Here is a 12,844-nt window from a genome sequence, read left to right on the forward strand (position 1 = left end):
GGTCCTTTACAGAAAGCATTTGCCAAACCCTGATATTTGCAGCACACATGATTCTTAAAACAGTGCTTGACCAATGATGGGACAGGGTCACACACCTCTGGAGAAAGGAATACAGTGCCTGGTGGCGGGGAGGGGTCCAAGGTCACTGAGTACTGGAGTTGGGGGGGGGGGTGCGAGGGCCTGAGGGGGCAGAGCAGTCAGGAAAGCCACACAGAGTGGACATCTTCAGAGAGGTCGGGACCCATGAGAAGAGAAGCCTTAGATATGGATGCTCTGCTCAAAGAGCCAATTTCATGCCTGTGAAAACTGAGTTTGAATCCTCATTGACAACCTGTAATGTCGGACACATTGCTGAACCTCTGTACCTTGCTTTTGCATTTATAAAATGGACTGAATAATTGAGCTATCTCGTGGAATGCTGAGGATTAAATGAATTGATGAACTTAAACCACTTAGAGTAGTTCTAGTACATTAAAAATAAAATAAAGTTATAAGAAGTCCACAAATGTTGGCTGTAGCTAACATCAGTGGCCAAAATCCATGTCATTCTCAGGGTTGTATAGAGTGGACCCTAAGCAAAATCTGGGGTGACTTCAATGCTGAAAGCATGTTTGATAGGGGGGCACTGTGACTCCCAGATACCATGCTTGTTCGTGGGGTCAACTATTTTCTTTCAGAGAACACTGCTGCAGGCATCTGTGGCCATCTGTGAGTCCGCACTCCCTACTGCCTCCTCCATCTTTCAAGATTCTTTTGTTCCTCTCAGAAGGTAATCTTTGACTGAATCAGAAATAAGAGTCCCCAGGGTCACCATTACTGAGTGCTCACATGTGTCTGACGCTGCTAAGTGCTGGTGTTCATGATTTTGTGAACCCTCCTACCCCCAACTCCCCCGAGGTTTTTCTTACCACCCCTGCTTTACAGAGAGGTTAAGCAGCTTCCTAAAGATCAGAGAGCCAGCAAGTGGCAGAGCTGGTATCATGGCCTGGGTCTCTCTCTTATAACCCCTTCAGGACACCATTGTCTTCCGCTTGAGGCTGAGCAGGGTGAGAGGGCAGGAGACTGTGTTCTAATGTGAGGAACCCTGCATAGTCATCCCACCTCCCTCTTCATGGGACTCCATGGATCCCTAGTAGCACACTAGCAGCATTGTTCTGAGGAACAAGAGAAGAAAGGTGTCCAGGTGGGGCCAGCCGTGAAACAGGAATTGAGATGATTCTTTCAGGACTGAGTACCCCAGGTTCTCTTGTCCTGGCTCTGTGTGACCTTGGGCCAGTCTCTTCCCCTCTTGGGGTCTCAAGGGCAAAAAGAAGGAGGCAGGACATACGTGATCCTCCCTGGCTGGCCTTTAAAGTCACAGGAAGTGGGGCTCACTAGCATCTCTGGGCATGGGGTGCCAGCCTCAAGGATTTTGCAAAAGCTCTTGGGAGGAGAACTGCTGGCCTAAGGTGCCAGCCCTCGAGGCATCTGGGATGGTGTGGCCTTGTGCATGACAGGGGAAGCACACAGGCTGGCTTTGTCCCTGGAGCTGGGAACCCCCTCTGCAGAAGGCTGTCCCCCCACCCCCCACCCCGCAGGGCGGCCAAGCTGCCAGCTGCTAGCAAGGCCTATTGTTCAACAGTGACAAGAAATGGCTGCGGGAGCACAGGCCGGAGAAAGGCTGGAGGCAGGGGGAGGGGTGGGCGGGCTGGAAATCGGCTCCCAGCCCTGGCTCCCCTGGGGGCCGGTCTGTGCGCCTGAGAGGAGTCGGAGACAAACACCCCTCCAGCGGTCTGTCCCCTCCCTCCTTAGGGTCTCCTGGACTGGGCGAGTTTGTGGGCGGAAGTGTGTGGCGCTGTTTTGTGTCTTAGTGGAGGAGTCAGGCTGCCTGTGGAGAAGGATTGATGGTCACTTGTGTCCCAGCGGAGTGACCGAAGGCAGTGCCAGGTGGCTGAGTGCTTTGAAACCGATTTCCAAGTCCACGGGGCCCATGCTCTTGCTGTGGCTGGAGAGGGCCCAGTGACGGTGACGACCCTTGACGTGGGGATTTGGTTTCATGATGTAGGAAGCATTTCTTGAACACTCAGGGTTCTGGTTTTGGTTTTCAGTTCTTGTGATGATCCTGGACGGTGGCTGAGCAGCCTGGGTGAGCTGGGGTGCAGAGGGGCGCAGGCCCCACTGGATAAGGGACTAGAAGGATGCATGCAGTTCGACCCTGGGTCCCTGTCCTTTGTCACACTCCAGTGATTTAACCCTTGTGGTTTAAAGAAGCTGACTGGGGGCTTGGTGCTGCGGAGAGCAGGATCTCAGCTGGCCGCCAGCAGACCAGGTGTTCGCTCAGAGCTCTGTCATAGGGACTCCATGGGAACTGATCTCCCCTTTCTGTCCCTGGGAACCCCTCTCCCTGAATCTCAAACACACACAGCCATAACTCAGAGGGCAGGAGAGTCTCAGCTCTGGGGCAACCACTGCCCTCTCCATGGAGCCCTCCCAGAGGAAGTTTGGCACTGGCTGGGTTAACCCAGCTTTGAGACCACATTTGACACCACATTGCTGTCCCCAAGCCTTGCCGGTGCAGAACACCCCCGCCCCATCCCTTGGTCTCTCAGTCAGTCCCTCCCAGTCTCCCTCCTGTATTACTGTTGAAAAATGAGCTCTCCTGTCACTGGGCAGCTGGGTCAGCCTAGGGATGTCTGAAGCCAGCGACCTCTGAGCCCTCTTGAGCTCAGAGTTTTTAGGGTCTGGTGTGCTGAGCTCTAGCTCCTGGGCTTCCAGGCAGGCCTGGGGGGTGCTGGGCAACTCCAGGACTTGGTTCATTGAAGTCAGGGGATCTGAGTCACCCACCAAGAAAGGCCCCAAGCCTCCCTGTGGGGGCTTACCTGCAGGCCCCCGGGGGGGGGGGTGCGGGGTTTGAGGGGGACCTGAGGCTGCCCCCTGAGTGCCTGGCTCCCCGCCCCCCAGAGCTGCCCAGCCCCCTTCTATGGGGTCTTTTGAGGTAGTGGTTTCTCTGTTTCCAGGTGGGCCTGAGCACTCTGAGCATGCGCAGTTAGCTTGCAGGTGTGGTGCATGCGAGAGTGGGACTGTATGGCTCTGCTTTGCACCTCCCTGATACGCTGCCCAGGGCCCAGGCTACATTGTGGGTCATTGTGGAGATGCCACCAAGCAGAAAGCTTAGACATATCCCTCACTGGTTTGCAGCTGGCTCAGAGAATATTGAGAGGCCAGGAATATTTTCTGGTCCCCAGTTCCTAATTGTCTGCATCCCTGATCTGCCTGGCTCTTCAAAATGGCCCTGGGGAATAACAGGCAATCAAGAGATCTTTGGTAGAGAGAAGGGCTCACCACCACCTAGAGCAGTCATTGCTGGTCATAAGAAGCCAGAGGACAGAAAAGGACCCATGTGATGGGTCTTGCTGGTGGCAGCAAGAAGATGGGCTGGGCCACCACACAGTAGGGAGCCCTTGTGATGTGTGAGCTCCTTGTGGTGCTGGGGATTGAACCCAGGGCCTTGTGCTTGCAAGGCAAGCACTCTACCAACTGAGCTATATCCCCAGCCCAGCATGGGTTCTTCCACTGAATGAAGCTTACAGGCTCATCCTCCAGTACTCCCACTCCACACCCAAATCCTCAAAGTCACTCTTGACTCTCCCCTTTTCTGTTCACATCCATTCTCAACAGATCCCCAACCTCCCTGCTACCAGCAGACCCCCCCCCCCCCAGGATTATCACAACAGCCTCTACCTGGTCTACTGGCCCCCACCCTTGTTTGGATACTGCATACTCAACAGAGCACCCAGAGTGATCCTTTGGAAATAAAGGAGGGTGCTGGGTGTGGTGGTGCTCACCTGTAATCCCAGCCATGGAGGAGGCTGAGGCAGGAGTCACAAGTTCAAGGCTAACCTTAGCAATTTAGTGAAGCCCTAAGCAACTTAGAGAGACCCTGTCTCAAAAAATGAAAAAGGGCTGGGGTTGTAGCTCAGTAAACCCAAGTACCCCTGGGTTCAATTCCCAGTACCAGAAAAAGAAGAAGGAAGGAAGGAAGGAAGGAAGGAAGGAAGGAAGGAAGGAAGGAAGGAAGGAAGGAAGGAAGGAAGGAAGGAAGGAGAAGTGGAAGTGAAGGGAGGACGGACAAAGACACAAAGAGATATAAATAAAAAAATAAATGAGTTCTGTGCTAAGTTGCTTAGGGCCTCACTAAATTGCTGAGGCTGGCTTTAAACTAGTGATTCTCCTGCCTCAGCCTCCCCAGTCACTATGATTACAGGTGTGTGCCATGGTGCCCCACTAATTTGCAATATCTCAATGTAATATTTTGTTGATTATGTTGAGCATAATTTTATATATTTGCTGATCATCGATATGCCTTTGGTGAGGTGTTTTTTCAAATCTTTGCCCATTTTTAAAACTAGATTGTCAATTTTCTTTCTTTTTAATATTTCTTTAGTTGTAGTTGGACACAATACCTTTATTTTATTTTTGTATTTATATGTGGTGCTGAGGATCGAACCCAGCACTGCACACATGCTAGGCAAGTGCTCTACTGCTGAACCAAAACTGCAGCCCCATCAATTTTCTTATTGAAGTGTTCTTTGTGTATTTTCAAAACCAGTCTTTTTGCATGTATGTATTTTGTAAAGATTGCTCCCCATTCTGTGGCTTGTATTTTCATTCTCTTAACAATTTTACTTTTCAGAGCAGAATTTTTTTTTAAATTTTATTGATGTCCATCTTAGTTTTTCTTAGTTTCTCACTTTGGTGTTCTATCAAAAAAGTCATTCCCACATCCAAGATTGCCTAGATTTTCTCCTATGTCAACGTCTATGAGAAGATGTTGTTTGCATTTACATTTGTAAATTCTGCATTTTACATTTTGTAAATTTGTAGTTCTTCATTTTACACTTAGGTTTATGATACATTTCAAGTTAATTTTTTGTTTCTTCTTCTTTTTGGCATTTTTGTATTTGTTTTCTTTTATGGTACTGGGGATTGCATGCTGAGTACATGCAATGCTGAGCTATACTCCCAATGCCTAGATTCATTTAAAAAAATTTTTCATCAAATACAGCTTTATTAAATTCATTTTTATATGAATCCATATCATATAATTTGTTTCAGCAGCATTTGATGAAAAGACTATTCCTTCTTTATTGAACTGCTTTTTGCTGTTTTATCAAACACTTGTTAAACTGTATTTGTGTGTGTCCATTTCTTGTCTATCTATTGCTCAAAATCAAAAATTACAGGGCTGGGGATGTGGTTCCATGGTAGAGCACTTGCCTGACATAACTGAGGCCCTAGATTCAATCCTTAGTACTACAAAAAGAAAAAAAAATATAGCAAATTTATTTTAAAGATCTTAATTGGTTTTATTTGCAAATCTAAAATCAGGCAACATTTTATTCCATTAAATAAAATAAGCATTCCAATGAGGTGAGTAGAAGAGATTGGATTTATAAGGCTGGGCACTGTGGCACACGTCTGTAATCCCAGCTACTCGGGAGGCTGAGGCAGGAGGATAGCAAGTTCAAAGCCAGCCTCAACAACAGCAAGGCACTAAGCAACTCAGTGAGACTCTGTGTCTAAAATATAGAATAGTGCTGGGGATGTGGCTTAGTGGTCAAGTGCACCTGAGTTCAATCCCTGGTATCCAAAAGAAAAAAAAAAGAGAGAGAGATTGGTTTTATAGACAGAGAAGGGCTGAAGAAAGGAGAAATAAATAATTTTAAAAGCAGACTGGTCATTTCAAAGTTACTTTTACTTTTCCTTGTAAGTTAGAGACTGGGATACAGAACAATAAAAAATTGCTGATTAGTGAAGTTCAGGTTACAAAAAAAAAGCAAAATGAACTTCATTATCATGCTGATTAAAACTGTCCTGGGAAACTTGGCTATCACCTCTCTCACTGTTTTTCTCAGAAGATAAGAACTTAGTTTTGGGGGCTGGTGTTATAGCTCAGTAGTAGCACGCTTACTTGCCATATACAGACACTGGGTTCAATCCTCAGTACCACATAAAAATAAATAAATAAAATAAAAGTATTGTGTCCATCTGCAACTAAAAAACAATTTTTTTTTTTAAGTTACAAGGCAGTAAATTCTGAGGTTTTTTTTTTTTAAGGAACTTGGCTCTGGTGGAAGTCTAATGTGAGTGATTCCATTTTGACTTTTAGTCTGGTCTATTAGAGCCTAGTGCAGGACCTTAGTCCAAACCAACAGCCTCCTCAAATTTTTATTTAACAGTGTTCTGGTCTACTTATCTATTCGTGTATCTGTTTTTCAATACCATGCTGCCTTGATCACTGTAACTTTATACAGTGAAATGGGGAGAGGCAGTCCAACTAACTTTGTTTTTCTCAACTTCAACATGTATTTAGCTATCCTAGGTCTTTGTTCTCCACATAAACTTTAGAATCAGTTTGCTAATATCTTACAAAATAATATGCTGGGATTTTGATTGTGATGATTGTCTTGAATCTCTAGATCGAGTTTAAAAGAATTGATGTCAGAGCAATATTGAGTCTTCCTAACCATGAATACGGACTTTCTCTGTTTACTTACATCTTTGCTTTCATTCATCTGTGTTTTGCAGTTTTCCTCAAATAGATTTTTGCATGTGTTTTGTTAATTTTTTTCTTATTTTGGGGTGCTAATGTAAATAGTTGTGTCTTTAATTTGAAGTTCCAAAAACATTCAAAACTTCAACATTCTAAACATGAATCAGGTTACCTCCTGGTTCCCCTACTTCATTTCCCCCACTAAACTTAAAGCTTAAAGCATCATCTCCCTTCCTTGCCAGACCTCCCCTCCAACCTCAGCTTTCCCGTGTTCTCCCTCCCACAGAGCCATCATTGCACAAGCCTTTCTGACCTGAGACCACCCCTCCAAGCTCCATCCTGCCACAGAAACTTTGCACCTGCTACCCCTCGTTTTCTGTTATTGTGGACCCTCTCCTACTTCTATTTTTATAAACCAAAGACAGTTAAATATTAGTGATAATATAAGGTTCTTCTCCTCAATATGTCTCACTCCTTGTAATCCTCCAAGTCTCAGCTTATGTGCCAACTTCTCAGAGTGACCTTTTCTGGCCCCCTCATCCCCATCTAGGCACATCACTGTTTTATATTCTCCAGCATTTATCACCATCAGAAGTCATCTCATGTGTTCATTTGTTTCCTGGTCTCTTACTTTCTTTCCCTCTTCTGGCATTCAGGAGTATGTTCCGAACAGTAGAGACCTTGACTTAGTGAGCAAGTCCCTTAGAGACCAGATAGGCTTTGGACCCTATCTCGTCCACTGTAAGGGAGGGGAAGTACGCACACCCACCTCACAATCATCTGATGCCATATTATCAGCTAGATCTCTGGTTGAGGAAGGAGCCTGATTCACCTGACGTAGAACAACAGGGAAACATGACATTTCTGCCCCTAAGTATTGAGGACCAAATTAATAATCTTCACAATCATGTGGGGTGAGAAGCAGCTCTGCTCTGGCAGCACCCATTTGTTTCTCCAACTACCACTTCCTTCAGCCTATCCCACACTCAGCAACAGAATGGCTTTCCTTACATCACCACTCTCTCCTGCCCCATTGACAGCTCCTGGAGTCCCCCTGCAAAGGATGTCTTTCTTCCCTCTCTCCCTAACCAAATCCTGCCCTTCTGGAGCTCAGATTTAGCTAGAGACATTCTCCAAGTCCACCTACAATACAAGTTCCTGGGCTTCTCCTATTGGGTGCCCAGATTAATTTGCTCAACTCACAGGGTTTCTTTGAGGACTACTGGACCCTGTTTCAGAGTTTAGGCAGGATGGGGATGGAGTACAGAGACTGAATGCCGCTTTGGCTGGTGTGTATGACTTGTAGGAAGGGGAAGGAGAGGAGCCTGAGGGGCCTCCCACCTGGAAAGGACCTTTGGGGGCAACATCTCCTCCATGATAGGGGCCACAACCCCCAGTGTACACAAGCTCAGGGAGATCAGGTGTAATGCCCTCGAGGGGGGATCCACGTAGTAGCAGTTTCCCCTCCTCTGCCTCCCCTCCCTTCTCTGAAGTGTGGAGCCAGCCGGTTTGACTCAAGTGGCAGGAAAAATGCCCCCCCTCCCCAAGCTGCTGCACATCTGTGCCCAGACAAAGCCAGCTATTAATCCTAGCCTTTGTGTGAGTGTTTGGGTGTTGAATTCCACTTGGATCTGCCGGCTTTTGGAAGGGGAGATTGGAGGGGATTTAGCAAGGACAAAAGGAACCCACTGAGTGGAATGGTGGGGCGGGGAAGCAGGGAAGCTAAGAAACCCAAGTGCATTCACTCCCAGCCTGGTCAGGCCTTCTGGGAGCCCAGCCTCAGCCAGAGCTGAGAGGCACCCGGATTCCCAGGGTCTGAGTCACAAAAAGGGGGCCACTCCCCAGAAAATAAAAAACCACCAGTTCCACTGGCCTGACAGGGGTCTGCCTTTTACATCCAGCTGCTGCTCAGGGGCAGAGGCCCTGCTAGGACTAGGCACTGCTCCTTTCAGACTTGGAAGCTCATTGCTCAGACAAGTCAAAGGGTGGGAGTCAGGAAGAGAGAGAAGAAGCCCCCAACCCCAGGGACCATGTCTAGACCAGAGAGAGGGTGCCAAAACCACCAGGAGTCCCCAGCTGAGATAACAGCACTAAGGTGAGGGCCTGAACAAGAACGGAGGGCCAGGATGGGGTTGTCCAGGTCCCTGGTCTCTGGTGGAAGCTCAGTATTCAGGGAATACCATCTACACAAGTTCTAACTGGCTCAAGCATCAAACACGCAGAGTAACCCAGGATGGGGTTACACTGTGTGTATGTGTTGTGTGTGTGTGTGCACGTGTGTAAGTGTGAGCGTGTATTATAAGGGAAGGCAGTTCTGTGGGGAAGACCTGCGTCCTGGGAAAGTGTTACTTGATTAGATTATTTAGCAGAAGCTCTGGTCTTGTTGCCAGACTGCTGGGCGGGCAGTCTGGGGTGGGAACTGAAACACCTTAATCTGCCCCTGCCCCTCCTACTTTGTTAATTTCATTTAAAACAAAAGATTTCCCATCTGCAGGGATGTGACTCCAACCTCATGGAGTTGTCAAATCACACCAAGAAGTACATATGATTTTAACTCTAGGTGGGTGTGGAAATACACACTCAAAGCTTCTCCTACCTTACCTGAGACACGAGGAGATATCATTCAATCACTGATTAATAGTTAACTGAATGATAACATTGTAAAACCAAATTCTGGGTTAGTTGCTGCTGGGTAGCAAATATAAAATGTGGTCCCTGATGCCTGCTTGCACAGTGATAAAGAAGCTTCTGGGCTTATTTAACTATTTTCTACTTGGTGTTAGCACACTGAGATGTGTTATTCTCTATCTTATTAACTGTAGAAATGAAGAGTCTTTCATTCACTCACCCTTCGCTCATTCAGGGACAGCGAAGGCAAGTCTGGCCCAATGCTCTCCCAACTCCCTCTTGGACTTTGAGGAAAGGACTTTGGGAATTAAGATGGGGGTGGGTGGGACATAACCTGTTGCTGTCAAGGCACTCTTTTTGAGGCCCTGGCAGCCCTACTCTGGAAGGTGGGGGGAGCCCCTTTGACTTCCAGATGGAAGACATAAAGCCACTTCTGTTCACTCTAGGTGGGTGTGGAAATGTACACTCAAAGCTTCTCCCACCTTACCTGAGATGTATGGAAATATCATCCAATCGCTGATTAAATAGTTAGCTGAATGATAACATAGTAAGACCAAATTCTGGGTTAGTTTTGCCAGAGTGCATCAGCACTTTTTGGAGGGGTCCTGGGATTGAATTCAGGGGCACTCAACCACTGAGCCACATCCACAGTCTTATTTTGTATTTTATTTAGAGGCAGGGTCTCACTGAGTTGCTTAGTGCCTTGCTGTTTCTGAGGCTGGCTTTGAACTCATGATCCTCCTGCCTCAGCCTCCCCAGCAGCAGAGATTACAGACCTGTGCACGGAGCTTGGCCATCTGCACATTTGCTGAGGAGTCCAAAGTGGCTGGGTGGAAGGCCAGCCCTGCACTGCCTGGGCAGTTTTGTCCTAGTGGAGACTTTGCTCTGTACTCAGGAGCTGGGCCACCTCTGGGTGTAGCTTCTCCTCTGTGCTGACAGGGGCGGAGTGGGGGGTGGTGATCTATGAGTGGAGGTGGTTTGTATTCCCCAAGGCAAGGTCACATCACTGTAAGGAAGGGCAGGTGAAAATGAACAGTGGCAAGATGCAAAGATGCATTCTGAGGCTGGGGACAGCTCCCGCCCATCCCGGAGTGGACTGCAGCAAATGGAATTACTATGAGGAGGGAGGGTCAAGAGAGGGCAAGGGGACATTACAGGAGGTGTGACAGGGCAGGTGGGGAAAGGGGCTAGGGTCAGAAGCCCTAATCAAGTGGCCTTCCAGGCAATTGGTCCAGGCACAGAATCCCCCAAGGCTCTGCTCTGCTGGGAGCAGGTGGGCTTGAGGAGGATCAGAATCATCACCATCCAGAGGCTCCCTGTGTGCATCTGCCCACCCTGGGTGCAGGGAGAGTCTGGCTTCCCAAATAAAAGCAACCAGAGTAGCATTTATTGAGTGTCCTGTGCAGGGCAATGTGCTAGGTTTTTTTTGTTGTTGTTGTTTGTTTGTTTTGTTTTGTTTTGTTTTTACAGTGCATTATCTCAGTAAAGCTCAGAGCAACCCAGGAGGTCATTACTACTATTATGCTCACTTATAGCTGCTACATGGAAGATTAGAGAGGCAGAAACTTATCCAACATCATGTTGCTAAATAGAGCTGGAGTCAGGACCTTAAATGGAGGATCCCTCAGACCCCCAGAGTCCTTTTTTACTTCCCCAGCTCTACCTCCCCCACCCTTCACACCCAACAGTGTGGAAAAGAACTGGAAGAGGAGAAAAAGTCCAGTTTGAGCTTCTGTTATTGCAACTTGGTCGAATGTGGGATGGCTGGTCAGGAAATTATCTGGGGATTTCATTGCTTCAAGATGTAAACCAGCTACTTCCAGAGGAAAACAGATTAGCCATCTTTGGAGAGTAAATATTTTATTTTTACTTTTTAAATTTCATTTATTTATTGTGGTGCTGGGATTGAACCCAGGGCCATGTGCATGCTAGACAAGCATTCCACTACTGAGATGCATCCCTGTCCCAAAGCAAATTTTTAAAATATTTTTTTTCCTTTTGCTTTTTTTTGTAGAAACAAACTGGAAAATCCAGAGAAACAAAAATAAAAATATAAAATACCCTTGCATGATTCAGGGATACTGACAATTAAAACCTTGACATTTATTTTTGCAAGCTCCTTCCTAAGTACATGGGCACATATACATTTCAAACTCTTTTGTTTTTTAAGGCACTATTATTATTATTATTTGGAAAGTGCTTTATTTCACTGATTAATTTATCTGAACATCTTCCCAAGTCAGGACTTATTTATCCTCTAGGTCATGTTCACTGGCTCTGTGGCATTCTATTCTATGACTGTACCGTAATTCATTAAGTTAAATTAATGTTAGATATTTAGGAATTTTCATTTTTTTTGGTTCCCTGTTATGATTAACCATTAGTTAAATCTCAGTACATTCCCATCTAGAATCTTAATGTAAAACTGATGGTCAAAAGGTGTGTGCCCAATTGCCTTCACAAAAGATTATAGCCCTTTATTCGTAGAAGGGTTTGAAACCCAACCTTCTCCCTGCCCCCAACACACACACACACACACACACACACACACACACACACTTGTTATGCCTGGGAATATTCTTTCATTAGAGAAAAAAAAAAGGTTGACAATTTGATACATGAAATGCTATCTCATTATTGTTTATTTAGCATTTCTTTAATTATTAATCAGGGTCAACAGGTTTTCATGTGTCTATTAGCCATTTTTTATTTTGGCTTGGTGAATGCCTCTGTCCATTTTTCTATGGGAGGATCTTTTTTTTAACACAGCTGTCTTATTTTAGGTGAGTGGTTCTCAGCCCTAGCACATTAGTCACCTGAAAGACTTTTTAAAACGGGGATAGAAGGAAGGAGAGAGAGAGAGAGAGAAAGGGAGGAGAGAAGAGAGCTTCAATCCAAGGTAAATATTCGAGGGCCTAGACATCAGTAGTTTTGGTGTTCTATGCTTCTAATTGGAGCCACTGTTATAAATTAGATTTCTCCCACTGCCTGGCTCCAAATGCTTTCATTGCAGAATCTATTCTCATTTCATTGATACCCAGTTTTCTCTGGTGAAAAATGGGTGGCAGAACTGCAAAGCAACACAGCAATCCCTCTTTCAAACTGTAAATTCCACAGAGTAGGAGGAGTTTCAGAAAAGAGGGTGAGGTGCCCTGTGATAGTCAGGCTTTCTACCAGGTGGGTGGGAAAAACCTGAAAAGAGCTTGCTCAGGCCTGGAGACTTCCCTGCAGACCTGTGGGCTGTAGATGGAGAAGGAAGCTGGGACTGTCTGGAGCTCCAGCTTCTCTTTTGCACCCTCTGCAGATTCACAGTAATCTTGCCCTTTCTCAGTTTCCAGATTGAGGATTAGCATCTTGTCCAAGGGAAGTTCATCTCTTTCCAGATGCCAGCATAAGAGAGAAAAGAGGAGTTTCGGTCCAAGGAATGGAATCCTTCAGGACAGAACTGTCCTCAGGCTCTGAGACTGGAACTTTCTTCTAGTCTTCTGGAGGGGTTGATGACATTCTCAGGTATATTTGAATTCACTTCCGTTAAAATCCAAAGAATGGCTGGGCTTGGTGGCACATGCCTGTAATCCCAGTGGCTCACGGAAGGCTGAGGCACAAGCATTTCTGAGTTCGAAGCCAGCCTCAGCAAAAGCGAGGTGCTGAACAACTCAGTGAGACCCTGTCTCTAAATCAAAT

The sequence above is a fragment of the Spermophilus citellus genome, assembly GCF_964194105.1.
Source record: "Spermophilus citellus genome assembly, chromosome: 13".
NCBI lineage: Eukaryota > Metazoa > Chordata > Mammalia > Rodentia > Sciuridae > Spermophilus > Spermophilus citellus.